Source organism: Betta splendens, chromosome 12 (genome assembly GCF_900634795.4).
Source record: "Betta splendens chromosome 12, fBetSpl5.4, whole genome shotgun sequence".
NCBI classification, from domain to species: Eukaryota; Metazoa; Chordata; class Actinopteri; order Anabantiformes; family Osphronemidae; genus Betta; species Betta splendens.
In genome coordinates, this window is record NC_040892.2 from 1957501 (window position 1) to 1975297 (window position 17797).

A 17797-nucleotide genomic window follows, 5' to 3' on the forward strand; every position below is an offset into this window, starting at 1 on the left:
ATTTCTGCTCCCACTTTGTGTAAAGCAGCTGCTAAATGAGCTGTGTGTCAACTGTGTGTGAGGGACCAGATCAATGGGCTAAATACAGGTTCACGTGGCTTCCAGACTCCATACATCACGCTGCGTTTGCCTGAACGCTCCTGCTTTAACTCACAAACACATAAGTAAGAACAGTCTTACCTCAAACATTGTTTTGTTCCATTAACTGGAGGAGACAGTGTTGTGTGCCATTTTAAATTGAGGACATTTCACATATTTTAGACATTCAAAGTCTGCGTTGACATTTTCATGACATTTATCTCCACATTTCTCTCTTTCTGACTCCTTCTCATCTGGTCCCCCCCCCCTCCCCCCTCTGTCTTCACCCTTTCTCTCTCGGTCCGTGCCACATTCCAGGCAAGCTTGGCTTCTTTGTCCTGAATGACATCACAGACATAAGCCCATGACAGGCAAGACAGGAGGAATGTGGGGAGAGTGAGGGATAGAAACCATAAAAGAGAGAGGAGGAGAGAGAGGGGAACCAGATGATTTAGAGAGAGAGAGAGAGAGAGAGGGAGAGCGAGAGAGAGAGAGAGAGAGAGAGAGAGAGAGAGAGAGAGCGAGAGAAAATCTGTGAAGGAATGAGAAATTGTGAAAGAAAAGGGGGAAAAGCAGAGAGAGGGAGAAAGAATTCCATTGATTCAGCAGGGCATGAATGGACTTCACAGAAGACCCCCCCCCCCACACACACACCCATCCCACCCTCTCTCATCCCTCCGTCTATCCCCTCCTTTTCTGTTTGTAGTCCTTTCATTAATCTCCTTTAGAGGAATCAGACAACAGCAGCGCCCCCACCACAACCCCAGAGGGAGATGGTTTTCACACAAGTTGCACTATGTTACACGAGATGTGCTTAAGAGGACACAACTTTAGAAGATGGCACTGGTGGCAGCTCTTATTAAAACATGTGTTAGAGTCATTGAGTTGGTGCAGATGGAAAACTAACTAAATTGGCCAAACACAGAAAGTAACAGCAAAAAAGTGTATTTTCCTGCTAATGAGTTCATTAACTGCAATAATGTTCATTTTTATTGCTGGATTATTGATTTATGAAACTATAATATGCAAATTTAGATTTTGTTTGCGAACGTGAGGTTTAAAGTAATCAGAATAGGTTATAGGTCATGAAAACACGAATGACCTGCACTCTGTATTGACTTGAATGCAGCATTCCAGCAGCTGATGATCTCTGAATAATGCTATTTTTGCTAGAATGGCGACATTTGGGGAATTGAAGCTCAAACTGTTGAACCCTCAGTGCGATGATTTTCCAGTGTGCACAAACATCTAACGCAGCCTTACTCACAAACTGTCCAGTATTTATAGCTTCCTGCAAACGGATGCTGAGTGACTGTGGTTTTACAACTGAATAAAGTGTAAAGATAATAGCATGAATCAAAGGAAACCTAATAAATGCTTCAACTAAATACGCAAGTTCAAGGTGCTACTTGCCAAGTGTCAAGTCAACTTATTTATTTAGTGCCTCGACACCAACAACTTTGTTAGGAAGCACTTCTTGTTAATGAAATAGAAGATAACGTGAAAGGATGTGAAACGGCCGCACATAAAACGGCTGCGCACTTTTAAAAAACTCAGCACATCCGTCACCCTGAAAGCCACCGCTGCTTGGTTTAAGCAATTTTTTTAAAGATGGAAATTACCTTAATTTTTCAAAGTGCCTTATGTAATGTGGCGCTGCCGCCGCCTTCCTGCACCCCTCGAGAAGAATCATTTTCAAACAGCTGTGTAATCACAGCCAAGTGCTGCAGGATACGGTGGCCTTCCACAGCCGTTACACGGAAAAGAGCGGAGAAGTGGGAGCGACGCGGGACTTTCACAACAGCTAACGCCGCATGAAACTCTAACTTCTGACCACAAAATCACACAGGACAGATTGCTTTCCCTCGGATGTCTCAGCACGACCACATCACAGGCAAAGTCTGCCGTCCTGACAGAGAGAAAGAGGGAGCGCGGAGGCAAAAGAATCAAAGCTGCAGCAACGCAGAGCGAAGCTGCAGAGCAGAGTTAAACAAAGTGGAGGAGAGAAACGCGTCACACACCAGTCAGGCAGACTTCTGTGGTGACAAGGTAATTTGTCGTCAGATCAATAAGTCATTATTGCATTTAAAGGAGAAGTGCGCACGTACTCGCTGTGCAAAAAACAATATATATACAAAGACACAGGGCGGGCAGGACGCACACAATTATCTATGCACGTCCCCCGCAAAGTCACAGAGTTGAGGGTTGGAGGTATCGAGTGGCTGCATGAACTCTTCCAAACCTCGGTGCTGATGCGGTGAAATCATCTGAGCCCATTAAAACTGCAGAGCAGCTTTGGCCAAACTAATTACAGGGAATTCTGTCAAACGCGAGCAAAGGAGAGAGTGGTAAATAAGACAGCATCCACAGTGTGTGTGTGTGTGTGTGTGTGTGCGTGCGTGTGAGAGTGTGTGTGTGTGTGTGTGTGTGTGTGTGTGTGTGTGACCATAGATGAGCTTCACATACGCAGCCAATGCGTCATCAGCAGATGAAATTAGGAACCGATGCCACCCATGAAATTCACAATAATCTGGACTAATCTAAGGCAGATCCCCTTCATTTTATCAATCGATACCACTCTTGGTCCATAATGATTTCAGCGAAGGGTTGGGTGTCACAAAACCTATAGACACGGCTGTCAGACGTCACATTGACGGCTGGTAATCAGATCAATAAAGGCAATAATAACCAAACTGGAAATAAGAATGACAATAGCAATCTGTCAATCAGACCATTAGATATTAGATTAGACATGCTTAATGTAGCCTGAAATCAAATCTACCCACATGGAGCCCCGGGTTTCAGCCTCAGACGCGTCTCAGATTTAATGTTTAGAAAAAGTTCTGTACTTATGCACTAGAAAAGATCATTGGCATCGCACTGAAACCAGCTCTGACCTCTGAATCACTAATCACAATAGCGCCGATGTTCAACCAAACCTCTTTTGGACATAGATGGATGTGATGACTGCCGGAGTGGACACACAGGTCCAGACTGGGCCCAGTACCGCTCACAAGCAGCCAGTGCAGCAGTGAGACAGCCAGTCATTAGTGTGTGAGTGATGGTGTGTTCTGTGTGAGCTGACGTCAGGCTTCAGGTGCAGCGACAACGAGAAGTGACCTCTCTGCAGCCAAACAGCCTCCTTCTGCCCGTTCTCCACACTTTCTCCTTTCTTTCCCCTAAATGTAGAATCCATGTGTTATTTCTGACTCACTTATTTCCCCTCTTCCTGCTAATTACTTTGCTGCTCCGTCTCACTTTACATGCTTTCCGTGCTTTGTAAATCGTTCAGTCCAATTCTCTTGCATGCTTTCATCCTTTTTTGCAATGTGCCGTCTTTTTTGTTTTTTTCTGTCCCTGCCTCATTTCCTCGCTGTCATGGTTCTCTCGTTCCCCTTTTCCATTCATCTTACCTTCCACATCCGCTCGGTTTCTCCCTGTAGAAAAGCAGCTGCTCTGTTTAGGGCATTGGATTAATTTGATCTAAACAACGCACATACAGCGCACATGCAGTCAGAGCACAGAACAGGGGACAGGAACAGGTCACATTCACTGTACACAGAGCTGTCTGTTCAACTTTAGGCTTTGAAATATTGAATGTTTGCTTTACAATAATGTTAAGTGGCCTGAGCCTGAGTTATGACGCACAGACGGCTTCTTTTTATTTTTCTGTTTACGGTTTTGAAATATTAATCTTTTCTCGTAGTCTAATAAGGCTAAGTGGTCTGAGTGAATGAATTATGGTCTGCACATTGGCTGCTTTTCTGAAGCATTAAGCATATTCACATGCTCCCATGTTCACGTCCTGGACGGGTCATATTGAGACAAACGGGCTGAATGAGGATCGATACCGGCGTCATGTTTTGCAGAAAGCAGAGGGTTCATGTTTCAGTCGCTGCTGAGATGTTAATGTCAGATTTACACATTTACTTAATAAATGTTTCCCTGCTCCTGTGATTTAGGAAGCAGCACCAATGGTCGTCAGCAAAAAGAAAGAGTCCAATAAATGAACTATTCCTACTGGAACCCATCTTGATTGTCTTCGCTCTCACGTGTTGGTGTGTCTTCTGGGTGCATGTGTGGTGAACGGCTGCAGGTGGTGGTGGGGTTGTAACTGGGTGGAATAATGGCTTTGTGATAATTAATAGGATTAACAGATTAGTTCTAAGATTAAACCAGGGCTGTCTCCACTGATGCTCCACACTAGGAACGATCAGAAAAGAGAAAGAAAGAAAGAAAGAGATGAGATTTGCAGACTGGTCTCCACTCTGCCTCTACCTGCAGTGGCCTCAGTAGTTGAGAACAGTACTGAACTATGTTTAGACAGAAAGTACAAGGTTAACACCAACAGCAAACAGGTGATTTGGGTTTGTTTCCAGTTGGTTGGTGGTAAATTAAAGTAAAACACTGACTGTTGGTTTGAAATGATCTGCTGTTACCTGTTTCAAACAGTTGAAACTGGCTTCATCCGTTATAATGTGTGTTATAACAGAATGATAAATGCTCCTCACAGATTACAGCTGTACTTAATGACACACTGATGTAACACATTCACCGACTCGTATTATTTAACGTCTATTAATTGCAGGTTTAGGGTTCGACATCTGGAGCGGACCTCAGGGGAACTCACTGGAGTCTGACTGAAGTGAAGCCAGACCGCTGCTTCGAGGGAGACTAAAACAGCGTTTCTGCACAGCACATGCCTTTAACAGCACCTGTCACACTTCACCAAGTGAACTGAAGCCTCGCTTCAAACAGCAAAGGCCCAGAAAAAAACGTGTCCCAAGTGTATAAAAAAATAGAAAATCTAAGAGACAGACAGGTTCAGTCAGTTATTATATAGCTCCGTAAATAAACAGTTAATAGTGTGCATTTCTGCTGGGTTTGAATATGCATTTACACTGTCCACCTGCAGATATCAGATTATTTTACTGTACTTTAGCTGCTAACTCTTTGAGTTTTGTGGCACTGCAGCATCACATCTTCCTGAACTCTACGCTGGATTTGAACATCTAGGTTCATGGTTCCGGTGCTGCGGCTAAAACCGAGCACATCCACACACATGAACTGCACTGTGTGCTGGAGCAGACGGGACGAGGCCGCGGCCCAACCCAGACGGGCCACAGGTCTGCAACAACATCACCACGTCCCGCTTGGTTTCACACACAATGCGGTTTGGACATTTTTTCTGGGTGAAGGAGAAAGGTTGTTTATTTCCCACTTCTTTAGGTTCACTACTCGCCTCAACAAAACACAAGCAATGGTTTGTTTTACATTGTTACGCTACTGTCAGACTTAACAAATTGTAAACTCCAAATATAAATGAACATTTAACCAATCAGAATCTCAATCCTTCTGTCCTTGTGCTGAACATAAAGTGTACAAACAGATTAAACGCAGGTTCTCAGGCAGAACCAAATGTTTAGTCCACTTCATTACAAAGACTCCTTTTGCAAACTGTCGCGCACGGGAGCATGACAGAAATGAGTGCGTTAAGAGCATCGACATCGGTAATGATTCACTCTGAAATTCATTCATTGTGACATTAGTCATAATACACTTGTTCCTCATTATAAACACATTAGTGTGCTTCTGGCAGGTTGAGAGCTACTCGGTCTGCTCTCCATTACACTAAAGCTGCACACACACACACACACACACACACACACACACACACACACACACACACACACACACACACACACACACACACACACACACACACACACACTGCTCATTCTTTTCAAGTACACTTACATATACAGAGAGAACAGATCCAAAGAGCAAGGATGTAAAAACAACAAACTGACAGTTAATAAGAGGATCATAGACTGAGGAGGAAGTTTGAGAATCAAAGTTAACTGAACACCTAGTCGTCGTCCGTCATCATCTGAGAACGGCCCGTTCTGGCGCATTCACAAGTGATGAACGCATGCGGCAGCAGGCGCGGTCTGGACCGGGGACCGTCCACGCTCAGAACTGCGCCGCTGTTGATTGTGCGGTCACTTTGAGGCGTAATTTCATCCGGCCGACAGGAAAGCGCGTGCGTGCGAGTGTGCGAAAGGCGGCGTGTGTTGACTCAACGCCAGGGGTCAGTCACCTGCGGCGTGGGAGTTTTCTGAGAAAATACCCTGTGTAATTGGAGAAGTTTGTGCATGTGAGTGTGTTCATTCATTGGTTTTGTCTGCGTAACCTGCAGACGCTGGTGTGTGAGAGCCTGTACGGCCTCACTGTGTGTGTGTGTGTGTGTGTGTGTGTGTGTGTGTGTGTGTGTGTGTGTGTGTGTGTGTGTGTGTGTGTGTGTGTGTGTGTAGGCTGGCATGTGTCCAGTGAATAGGAGCCTTGTTAGTATTTTACACTTCTTGGATCTGACAGGTCATGAGCAGGAATACGCATCATGCCATAAAGTGTGTGTGTGTGTGTGTGTGTGTGTGTGTGTGTGTGTGTGTGTGTGTGTGTGTGTGTGTGTGTGTGTGTGTGTGTGTATACATTTACTGTAGAGATGAAAAGAGCCAGTTCATCATCTATTGTCCTCAGTGTGAGTGTGTGTGTACAGTCTGAAGGGAGCAGGCAGATGTTTTGCATTTCACACATTTCTAAGGAAAAGTCATGATTCAGTTCAGACAGAACAGAATCAGACACACACACCTGTCTTTTCAAATGGCCACTATAAGTGTAAACCTGCCTTTCGTCAGTGATGCACGGACATTTGATCACTGACCACAGACATTTCTTATTATCTGTGATAATAAAAATCCCACAGCTTCAGGAGAAAGACCATTAAATCTCGAAGCGACTGTGTAGCTAATAGCGCTGACCTTTTATTACATCTATAATAGGTAAATGTAATTCAAGGTTCAAGGTTCTTCCTTGACTTCTGAGGAGAATGAAGACCTAAAACTGTTCTCTCTTCATTTGGCTCAGTCCATGTGCTTCTTTTATTATTTGTCAATGTACAGTATTTTTTTTCTTGTTTTCTGTTTAACGGCTCTTCTGTCTCAGCTGCCTGTCTTCTGTAATTCAGATGCTCTCTACGATAGCGCCCAATCACAAACACATTTTTGAATGTATGGTTCAATTTACGTAAAGTCTTCAACCATATAACTGTTTACACAATTCCATCAGAAATAAGATGATAACTGAGAACGACAGCGTCTGAGCTAGAGAAGGTTGAGAGGTGACTTTTTCCAATATCAGTGATCCGATGCCATTTGTAGAATGTTTGAATGCGTTTCCCGTCTTGTTTACTGCATCCAAGCAGTTACACACCCTCCATCTGCAGCACTTAATTAAAGGGATAAAGTCTGTAAATTCAAAAAAAACGTGCAACTTCCTGCAGCTCTTTGAGCATTAGCACCGAGTTTGAACCTAACCAGCACAAAGGAGGAGGCAGGAGGAAGTTTACCAGTAAAGATGCATCACAATGTAAACATCAACTGGGTCCTCATAATTTTTTAGGAACTTTACTTTAAAAGTACATCTAATGCCAAAGCCGTTGGTACGATGTGTCTGAGATTGATTGTCTCTGATTGAGCTGAAGGCTCATTTATAACTGGGCCACGGCTTCACTCACACTTCTGATCAATGGAAACTGCAGATAACGTTAACACTGTGGCTTCACTCAAGTGAGCTACTCCACTCTCCATCATCAAGTGATGACAGGGTCCTAAAATGGCGACATCGCTGAAACAATACTCCAGGAGTTGGTGGGAAAAAAGAAAAGTTGGGAATGACCAGAAGAGGAGAAAACACAAAGTGAAGAATGAACACAACAGAAGAGTTAAGAGCCTCAAAAAGTAAATGGAGATAAAAACCAAACAAGGCCGGAGGGAGATTAGGGCAAAAGTGGAGTAAATCCACAGAGAGAGAGAGGGAGAGCTGGGAGGACGGGCGAGTGTAAAACTGCGGCAGGAAAGCCGTGAAAAAAGAGAGGGAGCATGGGAAAGAGGCGAAGAAGGGCTGAGAGCGGTCGACAGAGCTTCTGAAGCGCTCGGGCCACAGAAACATGAATGACCCCCCGCTGTGGATCACGTCCCCACTCACTCACACACACACACGGACCTCAGACAAACAAACATAAAGGCACAGCGATACAAATGTATGTATGCAAATCACACAACAGCAAATCCCAACACTAAACATCATCCCAAGCTCGCCAATGTGATCTTATGGGCTTTTTGTCGTCCCCTCATGCATAGCTTCCCCTTTCACTTCCCTCCCCTCTCCTTCGCGCTTCACATAAATGTAGGGTGACAGTCCGTAGCCAGAGAGGGACAGATTGACACACGGGGAGAGGGGAAAGAGAGACGCACGCACCAATGGCTGAGCGATCTGTCCACCAGCAGAGCGGGAATGGGAGAAAGAATAAAAGACTGAATTTCACATTTGGTAATGTGCCCAAAATGCCAGATTGGTGGATAAACAACAGTCCAGGTTCTGTAAAAGCTCTGGTCAACAAAAAAGCCACGACCGAGACAGAAAAGAAAGAAGCAGAAGAAGGAAAAGTGGATGTGGAGCAAAGATTTCCACATTGCTAAAAACAGTTATGAATTCATGCAACAGATGGAATATTCAATTACAGGCTGAAGAGGAGGTAAAATTACAGAAAAGGAAACCTGTGACCAGTGCTGTCCTGATGGAAAACCTCATTCAAAGCCCACGAAGACTGGCTTTGCTCAGACAGCAGCCGCTGAGCTTACGCCGCGGTGAGTGATCAGGATCTGTGATTTCCTGACATCATCTCTGAGAGCATCCTCCAGCTGCGTGATGTCGTAAACTCAAGGTTTGAAGGATAAAGGAAAAAAGAAGACTTGACACGAATCAAAACACTATCTGCTGATGGCGACTGTGCCTGCGGCTGGTTGGGTCTGTCTGACAGGAAAAGGTTCACTAGTGTCCAAGCTAAGGTGCTGCATGGACTTTAATGGGAAATTAATGTAACACCATTGAGAAAGGTCGTAGTCAACCCTAAAAACCACAGGGTAAAAAAAGGATTTTCTAAATGATTTGCACCGCGTGCTGGAGTGTTTCTGTAAATACGACACCTTTCAAGTAGCAAAGGCTGCATTATAACAACTGCTTCTTTATTCCAGTCTTCCAGTTCGTCTTCTGAAAAAACAACAGTCGCGCTCGCCTCATTTAAACCCAGCAAACTCTTTCTGTGTGATCCCTGAAGAAAACCATAAATAAATAAATTCAGAAAACAAGGCAAAGCGGGATGAAGGTAAAAAGTGAACAGTAAATATGGGGCTTATAGTATGTGCAAAGTATTGTTGCTTTAAACCTCCCAAATCCTCTTATCAGACACACACAGAGGACAAAACTGCTCTTTATGATGTACAAACAACAGCCTGCGAGGGTGAAAAACAGCAGAGTACAACACCCTGTCACCGGAGTGAAGTTTAGTGAGTGCTGCTTTTCCTTGTTCTCAGGCTCCAGATATTTCAGCGTGTTTATATTTGGCTTATTTGTCTGCAGGGTCAGAAGCCTCCGTAAGAGGCTCCACTCGCTTATGATTCAAACGTCTCACAGCGTCTCACCCAGCAAAGAGAAGCAGCCGCGTTCCATTTCATACGGAGGCAAATATCCTTCATCGCTGCTAATCTGTGGCATCAATAAAGGCACACGGCGTGTATTAAACCGAAGGGTCTGCCAGAGTTTAAGGAGGGAAGCAACAACATGTAAGAGGAACGTTCACCCACCATTAAACCCCTTTAACGCAGCTGCCAGGTTCCCTTTTGTTGTGTTTGCGTCTCCGCCATTAAAATGAAACAAGTTAATAATTCTGTTAGTTTAAGCGCATTTGAGTTCAAGTTATTTCAAGAATTCTAAGGTTTTCTGCATTCCTCATTATCTGGATGTGATGACAGTAAACAAAATTCCGCGGTCTCATTTCAAGGTGTCTGAACCTTAATTACGTTTTTAATAAACTTGCAGGCATGCACGCTGCCACGCTGTGTGTTTACGTGCAAATTACCCGCCAGCAAAACATGCATTTAATGTGTGTTTGTGTGTCTGTCTGACCCAGTGAAACGCTGGAACGGACACGTAGGCGCACATGTGGACGGATCCTGCAGTACATGGGCAGAGCCTGGTGAACTCCAAGGCCCGCCGATAATGTAGCTACTAATGGCCGTCATTAATCATATGCTGCTAAATCACTTTAGAGAGAGAGCGAGAGAGCGAGAGAGGAAATAAAATGCATAATATGAAAGGAGACTGATGTAGGAGAAGTGAAAATGAATCTACAGAGAAGGCAAACGCAAAGTAAAGGCAGGCAGAAAGATGTGAGGTCCAGTTACAGACTGTGGTTTGGTTACACACACACACACACACACACACACACACACACACACACACACACACACACACACACACACACACACACACACACACACACACACACACACACACACACACACACAGGGACAAGCAATCAAAATCCTAAAAGATGCCTCAAGGGGCATTTGGGAAGAAATCACCTTAGTCTGTATGCAAAGAAGCTCCAAACTCTACTACGACTGGTCTTCACACACGCTCCACTCCATTCTGCCCCTGGGGCAGCGACTCATTCAAGCTGGACTCTCTCCTGGCAGGAAGCACGCTCTCAACGGAGGAGGCGCTGACTCTCAGCCCGGACACTAAACGGAACCATAGTGGTGAAGCTGAAGGTCAGCCTGTGATGATGCAGGCGTCATCAGCAAAGCAGCACACAAGCTCCAAACTGTTCATAGAGACTGGAATAGAAACGTAGACACCTGAACTCTGATGGTTTTAGTGACAGCTTCATGATTTGGTTTTACGCTCCACTGAACCAACTTCCTACTATTTCACTTTCCTCCATCTTCTTGCACTAAACTAATGTCTCCTCTCTCATTATTGCCTTTGCTGCGTCCTTGACTATTTCTGAAACTTCTCATTAGCATTTAGTTGCTGTTCACTGACATTGCAACTGCATTGTAAGCAGCAGTCTAAAATTATATTTTAGTCATTTAATATGATACAGAACAGGACAAGTACTTGTGTGGAACCCGCTCTTCTTCCTGGCTCCACCTCACGGTTGGCTGTTTGTGTGGTGAGACTGGAGGCAGCGCCTGTATCATTAGCCGTGCACGTGAACAGCTGAGAGATCCAAACGCATCCAGGTCACAAACCGCCAACAAAACCAAGGCAAAACACTTTAGCCTTGAACGTGAACCAAAACCTAAATAGTGCACTAGTATCAGCATCACAGCGTCCGTGTCTGTGTGTGTGTGTGTGTGTGTGTTTGTCTGTGTGTGTGTGCGCACACGTCACGTAACCACTGTGTGAAGGCTAAATGACTGGTTTTGATACTGTCGGGGGAAATTCCAGAGTCAGATTATATACAGATCAATTTTCATGTGGGTTATTCAGAGGTTGCTGTGCATTTATTACTGCGTGTGCCTTAGAACACACAAGCTGCACGTGTGTACATGACCCAAAACAAAACTCAGTAAATAGATTAATTTGACCATGAAAGTCACTGCACTATTTGCTTGTGTCATTGAGAGCTGTTATCTGCCTGACCTCCGTTTCTGAAGAAAATCAATAGACTAAACATAATTATTTAAAAAAAAAATGTCCCTGTGTAGCTTCGGCTTATTGACATTCATTGATGGTGCATAGAATATCACATTAGCTGCAAAGAAAGGATTAATCCTTTAAGTTGGCACTCACCTGCTTTACATTCTGCATTAGCATTTTGTGCATTTAGCAAATGCTCTCACTGGATACAGGTTGATTTACAATGAGTGTAACATTAAGGCTGGGGAGGAAATGATTTTCCATTTAAGACCAAAGCAAGGTCAGGTGCAGGGAGAAATGGATGCCAGGGAAGAAAAAAATTATATATCTACTGTATGCATACATATAAATATATAAATATATATTCAAGAAGTAATTTTCTATTCATGAGGGAAGCTGAAACCTGTGTGGAGCAGGAGGGCTGTCCTCCTGCAGGAAAGCAAAACATGAGAGGAGGGGAGCAATGACACCCGGCTACAGGAACAGAGAGCAAGAGTGTCCAAGGGCTGCACAACCAAGCTTTGATGCATTACACTGAGCGGCTCAGACAGTCTGTATACCTCGAAGGTAGTGGAAGGTCAGCAGCAGACGCCAGACAGACGCAGGCTGATGCCACGACAGAGGACGCAACCGGTGATGTGTTACTGTAAGAGAGCTGGGTGGAAAAACACGGCAACTCCCAGAAACCTTCGCTCTGCATCTGGGAAGTCTGGCCACGCGCCGTGAGCTCACACCTTTTCATGAGCAGACATTTTCGACATGTATTCAGCATGTTGTAGTGCAGAGCTTCATAGGGAGACACACATCTTCTGTGGTAAAGCATGAGGCCCATGCGTCCTCCATCACGCTTCCCCACTGCCTCCAGTCGGTGACACCACGATGTAATTGAATAAATTATGTTCCATTTACCCGTGAGACCATTAATCCCGATTTAATAGCTCAACTTTGCATCTGAATTCACTTCCAATAGCCTGTAATGCCTTCCACCTCTATGGACAGAAGGGTAATTAATGTTGTATGAAAGATGGATTTTCACATTTTAGAGCCGTATACATCGCCCTTGACATCGCTTTATTCCGCTTTCTGATTTTTACAGCGGCCCAGTTTCTTATATCCAAAGCAAATCTGGCGATATGACACACTATTGTCACGTAGTAACCTCAGCTGAATAATTCATCCATTTTTAAACTGCGATGCGACGGACAGCAGACACTGTCTCCCAGGAAATGTGTCCTGAGCCTTGAAACACTTAGATTGAATTCTGTAATGACACTAGCGGTCAGATCTAATAAGCTCTAATACCTTTTCTAAAAGGGTATTTGATGCTAGAGGTGTTTGATGTTGGCTCGTCATTAACCTGGAGGTCACAGGATCTAGACAGTGAGGACACAGCAGGAATTCTCTGCACTTGGCTGCCTTTAATTTAACACTGCTGAATTTCTGACTTGGGTCCAGATGTGATATCGTCCCAGCAAACCACAATCTGAAATGCAAATATAATTGGCTTGTATAATTTCAGACACATTAAAGTGTAACTGGAATCCATCCTGAGGTTTAGGACGTATGCACAGGCAACATTTAGGAACGGGAAATCTTAGGTGCATTTATCTTCAAAGACGTATCACATTTCAAAGTCAAATATTAAGTCAGTGCCTTTCATTTAGCATCAAATGAGCAGCACACCCACCTGTAATTAGCTTTAATGCTGAACTCTCTCAGACATATGGGTGGAACTGCATATAAAAAACTGGAAAATGATAAGTTTGAAAACATGTTGATGCAGTTCACATAATACAGAATGTGCATCACTTCTATTGTCCAGCACCGTATGTGCACTATACGAGTGAGTGTGTGTCTTCCTGGGAGTGTTATGCGTCTAATTGCTGTATGCTTTAATAATTTACATTCCCTACTCTCTGATGCCCATCATTAAGAAATGAGGGAATCACCCCCTGCTGCACGACTCTGCACACGCTGCTGCATGTTTTGGTGCAAATATAGAGTGTGTGTGTGCACAGATTTTGGAGTCTATGCATGCACGGTATATGTTTATATGTGTCTGCTTGAGCATATCACAGCAGGGCTCGGTTTCTATGTGTGTGACTGTGTGTAAGCATGCACGGGCCTGAGTGTGTGTGTGCGTGTGTCTGTTCTCCAAACCGCTTCCGACCATTACGGTAAGTGTACATTATTCATTGTGGCCTGCCAAGATCATTATCAACAGAGAGCAAAGATGGACAGAAGGAAATGAAAGACTGGTTGGAGGAGCAGCGGAAGCACGTTTTGTCCTGTTAGATAAATGGCCAAGCATTTCACCTTCACTCATCGATTCCAGTTTGATCACACGGCCCCTCGTGGTTTTAATATCCCCCCTCAAATTTAACCTCCAGAGGCTCCACGGGGACATAAAACATCCTCTTAATGGCTGTCGTGCCGTTGATGTTTATGTTTTATTATTCTGTCTATGCTTTAAATTACATCCCCATGAAAAACCATTCCAGACATTTCTCCAACAAACAAAGTGGCACTTTTTGCATTCCTCTGATAAGTGTTGATTCTGGGCTTGGAGGCAAATGCACCGCATGCATCGCCCCCTGACGCCATACCTGCTTCTCATTAGGTCGCATAATGACGCTGCTGGCATCTGTGCGTGATCCACATGATTCTAGCACCTTCAATTCTAGTTGTAGAATGACAACACACACAATTAGTTGAATGAGTAACTGCTGTGAGCAAATAATATCAGTATGATGTAAAATGTCCAGAGGTAAAGAGATTCCACTCTTCATTTTAGTAAGTGATGCTGATGGGTTGCTGTCATTAAGGGGACGTGTCTGTTACGCTCTCTAAATCAGAGCATCATGACAAATTACAGCACGGCAGATAATCAGCCGTCAACCCAAGGTTTTCTATTATAAGTTTGCATTTTGTAAGTTAGTGATAGACAATAACAACAGAATGATTAGCAGAACTCAACAGAATTCAACACTGAACCTGACACATGAACACAAAACGATAACTAATAAATAATGTTCCCTGTCAAACAGAGCGTGCTGATTGTGACACGAGCGTTTCTCTGCACTCTGCTTTAATATTACTGATCAAAAGTGACTAAGAAAAGGTCTTGGATCGTTCTGTGGTAATGATTCTGTAATGAGCTGCACACTCAGTACAGTCTGCAATGTTATTATTAATTTTGTCTTCATTTCCCAGAAGCATTTTCACGCTGTCAACTATCTCTCTTTTCATTGTAAGTCAAGACTATAACATACCAGTGGGAAACTCTGCCTGAAGCAATAGTGAATTAGGTTAATTATTTCTTAATAAGCTTTAGAAAGATAATATACCAGGACTGCAAAGGCAGAACACGGCTTTTCAATTTAGTGCTCCAGCTTAAAAAATATATAAACACAAACTGATTGAGGCTGTGAAACAGAAGAGGGAACACGAAGAAGGAGGTTCAAAGATGTTCTATAAGATAAAAGCCATGAGGACCTACAGCACTTTAACAGCTTGGGACAGAAATTTATGATACATCCTAAATGCTGAGTTTCTCTGCTGTAATTTACAAACGAGCTCACAGAAATATGTCTGACCATACACATTAAACATCTGCTGCCATGGTGACATCTGCTGGGACAGAAGCAGCTGAGGCACCGCCATGCTGAGTCAGGAGCTTCTGTCTCATTTGTGTCGACTTTTAATAATTAAAAAATATGTATTTTAGCTGCAGCTACAATTTATTGAGCTTAAGCTTACTAGTAAAAAACACTGCTCAGCTGGGATCAGATGATATAAGACACATTAAAAATACAACAGGGACAAGGGACAGAACGGACACAGAAGGAGCAGAGTGTAAACAGAGGCAGAAACAAAGACGGACGGTGAAACATGAGCGATGAACACGAGGACTCAGACTGTGCTGCTGCTTTGATGATTTCATCTTTCTCCATGATTAGCACACAGTAATTCCCCCTCCAGAGACGCTGACATGATATTTATTTTCCACAGAACCCAGTTTCTGTAGTGTCACTTTCTCATCATTAGTTGAATGGAAAAAAAAATTGCTTAATGCCTCATATCGAACTAAATGTGCCTCCTAATTGTTAAGCGGCTGCAGAATGAACAGCTTGTGAGGCAACAAATATCACCTGTACAAACACTCAGAGCTGTGAAACGTTTCACATTAATGGAGTTGTGGCTGATGGTATCACAGTGGCTGCGCAGAACTCAAACCTATGTACATTGTATCAATTCAATTACTGTATTTGCAATTTCACCTTCTGAACCAGTGGAAACCTGTAGGACAAGTATAAAGTCTTTCCACCTTCTCTTCAGAGACTATAATGAACAGGTTGAGTCACTATGAAGTTATCACCTCTCAGCAGAGGCGTTAGATCGGATCCTGTGCCGTGCGCCCTCTTTAAAGCTAACAAAGCGAAGTTAGGCCCCCGATATGAACAGGGTCATTATTTAATGCGAGATGAAGACGCGGCGAGTTAAAAGAGAAACAAGATGACAGGGATGGAAGAGAGGAGGCGGTACACACACACACACACACACACACACACACACACACACACAGTCGTCATATCTACAACTCTAAATGTGCCAACAGCAGCAGGCTCACACTTCCCAAACTGTGACATACATCATTAGACTTGTTATGAGCGTGCGTTGCGTGTGTCTCTACGAGGCCGCCTGTATGTGTGTGCGGCCGCTGACTGTTTGAAGTCGAGCCTGCACAAATAACCCGTGAGCTCCAGCTTCCACACGCTCACACTACACACGGACGCAGCGTATATTTTCGTCCGTCCGTCCAAGACCAACATCTCTGTTTAGAGACGTACAGCGCGGCCCGTTGGACACAGGAGCCGTGTTTGTGTGAGGCTCCTTTCATCCGCCCACTGCGACGTGTGTGTGTTTGTGTGTCAGAGCATCCACAGTGTTTGTTTACCCTGAACACACGCAGACTTTCTACCGTCTATATTCCCTTCTCTCAAACATTCTTACTTACAGTATATGGCGTCTAAAGTCTCTTTAATTTGCTTTAATGAACAAGTTCTGACCCGTTCATTCCATATCTGCTGCAGAAGGCGCTGATTTTGGTTTCTAATGTACTGGCCCTCCACCTACTTCATCTCTGTTTTTTCCCATGCTGCTGAGAGTGTATCCGTCTTTTGGGAGCTTCCCATTTGGCCACTGCTTGGACTCACAGCAGCTGGGTCCCCAGAGAGAGTCTGGATTGAGACGTCTCTTACAGGCCACGGGCTGCACTGCTGTTTGAAATGTGCAGTTCGTGCAAAACACAACAATAAAACAGAAAATGTATGTAGTTGGACCGGAACTACTGCTGCTGCTCCTGCAGTACTGGCGGTAGAACTGTGCTTCATATATAATAAAAACACACACACACACACACACACACACACACACACACACACACACACACACACACACACACACACACACACACACACACACAAACACACACACACACACACGGCTTCTTACTGACTGAACTCAAATGTGACGGCTGATGTTTCTATATGGAGGCGAGGTAGAGGAGAATTAAGATGAAGTGCATGTTAAAGGGCCAGCTGCCTGTAATAAGGCAGTGAGTAAGTGAGAAACGATCTCCTTTAGAAATGCAGATTAATTTGCTGCGTGAAACAGAAATGGTCTGAAAAGACTAAATGGAGAAGTCTCTCTTACCCTGGAGTGTTAAATTATGTTAGAGCTCAGTCCATTACACACATATCAGGATATACACAGAATTAGAGCTATATTACAAAGCAAGCTGTGTGTATATGAAAGGTGGACTTATAGAGTATGCGCTCATACATGAGCACATTAAGCTCAATGTTCTCTGCATGCATCAGTACACTCACACACACACACACACACACACACACACACACACACACACACACACACACACACACACACACACACACACACACACACACACACTCGGATACAACATGCACACATGCCAGTTTTATTGCTGTATCGGACCGTGGCTTGCAAATGAGAGTCAGGGGATGCTTATTAATTTGCTTATTTGTGAGTTTGTGCTGCGACTCTGGGAGTAAAAATGGAAACATTCCCAGTGACTGAAAGAAATGCACAGTCAAACCTTCGGATTTCAGCTCAGACACTGATGGGACAGAAA

General features: G+C 44.0%; 1 protein-coding gene and 1 long non-coding RNA gene across 8 annotated transcripts in view; one reads left to right on the top strand and one right to left on the bottom strand.

Moving 5' to 3' along the window:
* The window catches only part of LOC129604906 (uncharacterized), a 36637-nt gene extending 31650 nt beyond the window's left edge, over positions 1-4987 (top strand). The window contains exon 3 of the long non-coding RNA XR_008696231.1: positions 4667-4987. This is a non-coding gene — a long non-coding RNA (uncharacterized LOC129604906). The remainder of the gene's footprint in view (positions 1-4666) is intronic.
* The window catches only part of cntfr (ciliary neurotrophic factor receptor), a 153964-nt gene that overhangs the window by 37571 nt on the left and 98596 nt on the right, over positions 1-17797 (bottom strand). The gene's annotated exons all lie outside the window — the stretch shown is intronic.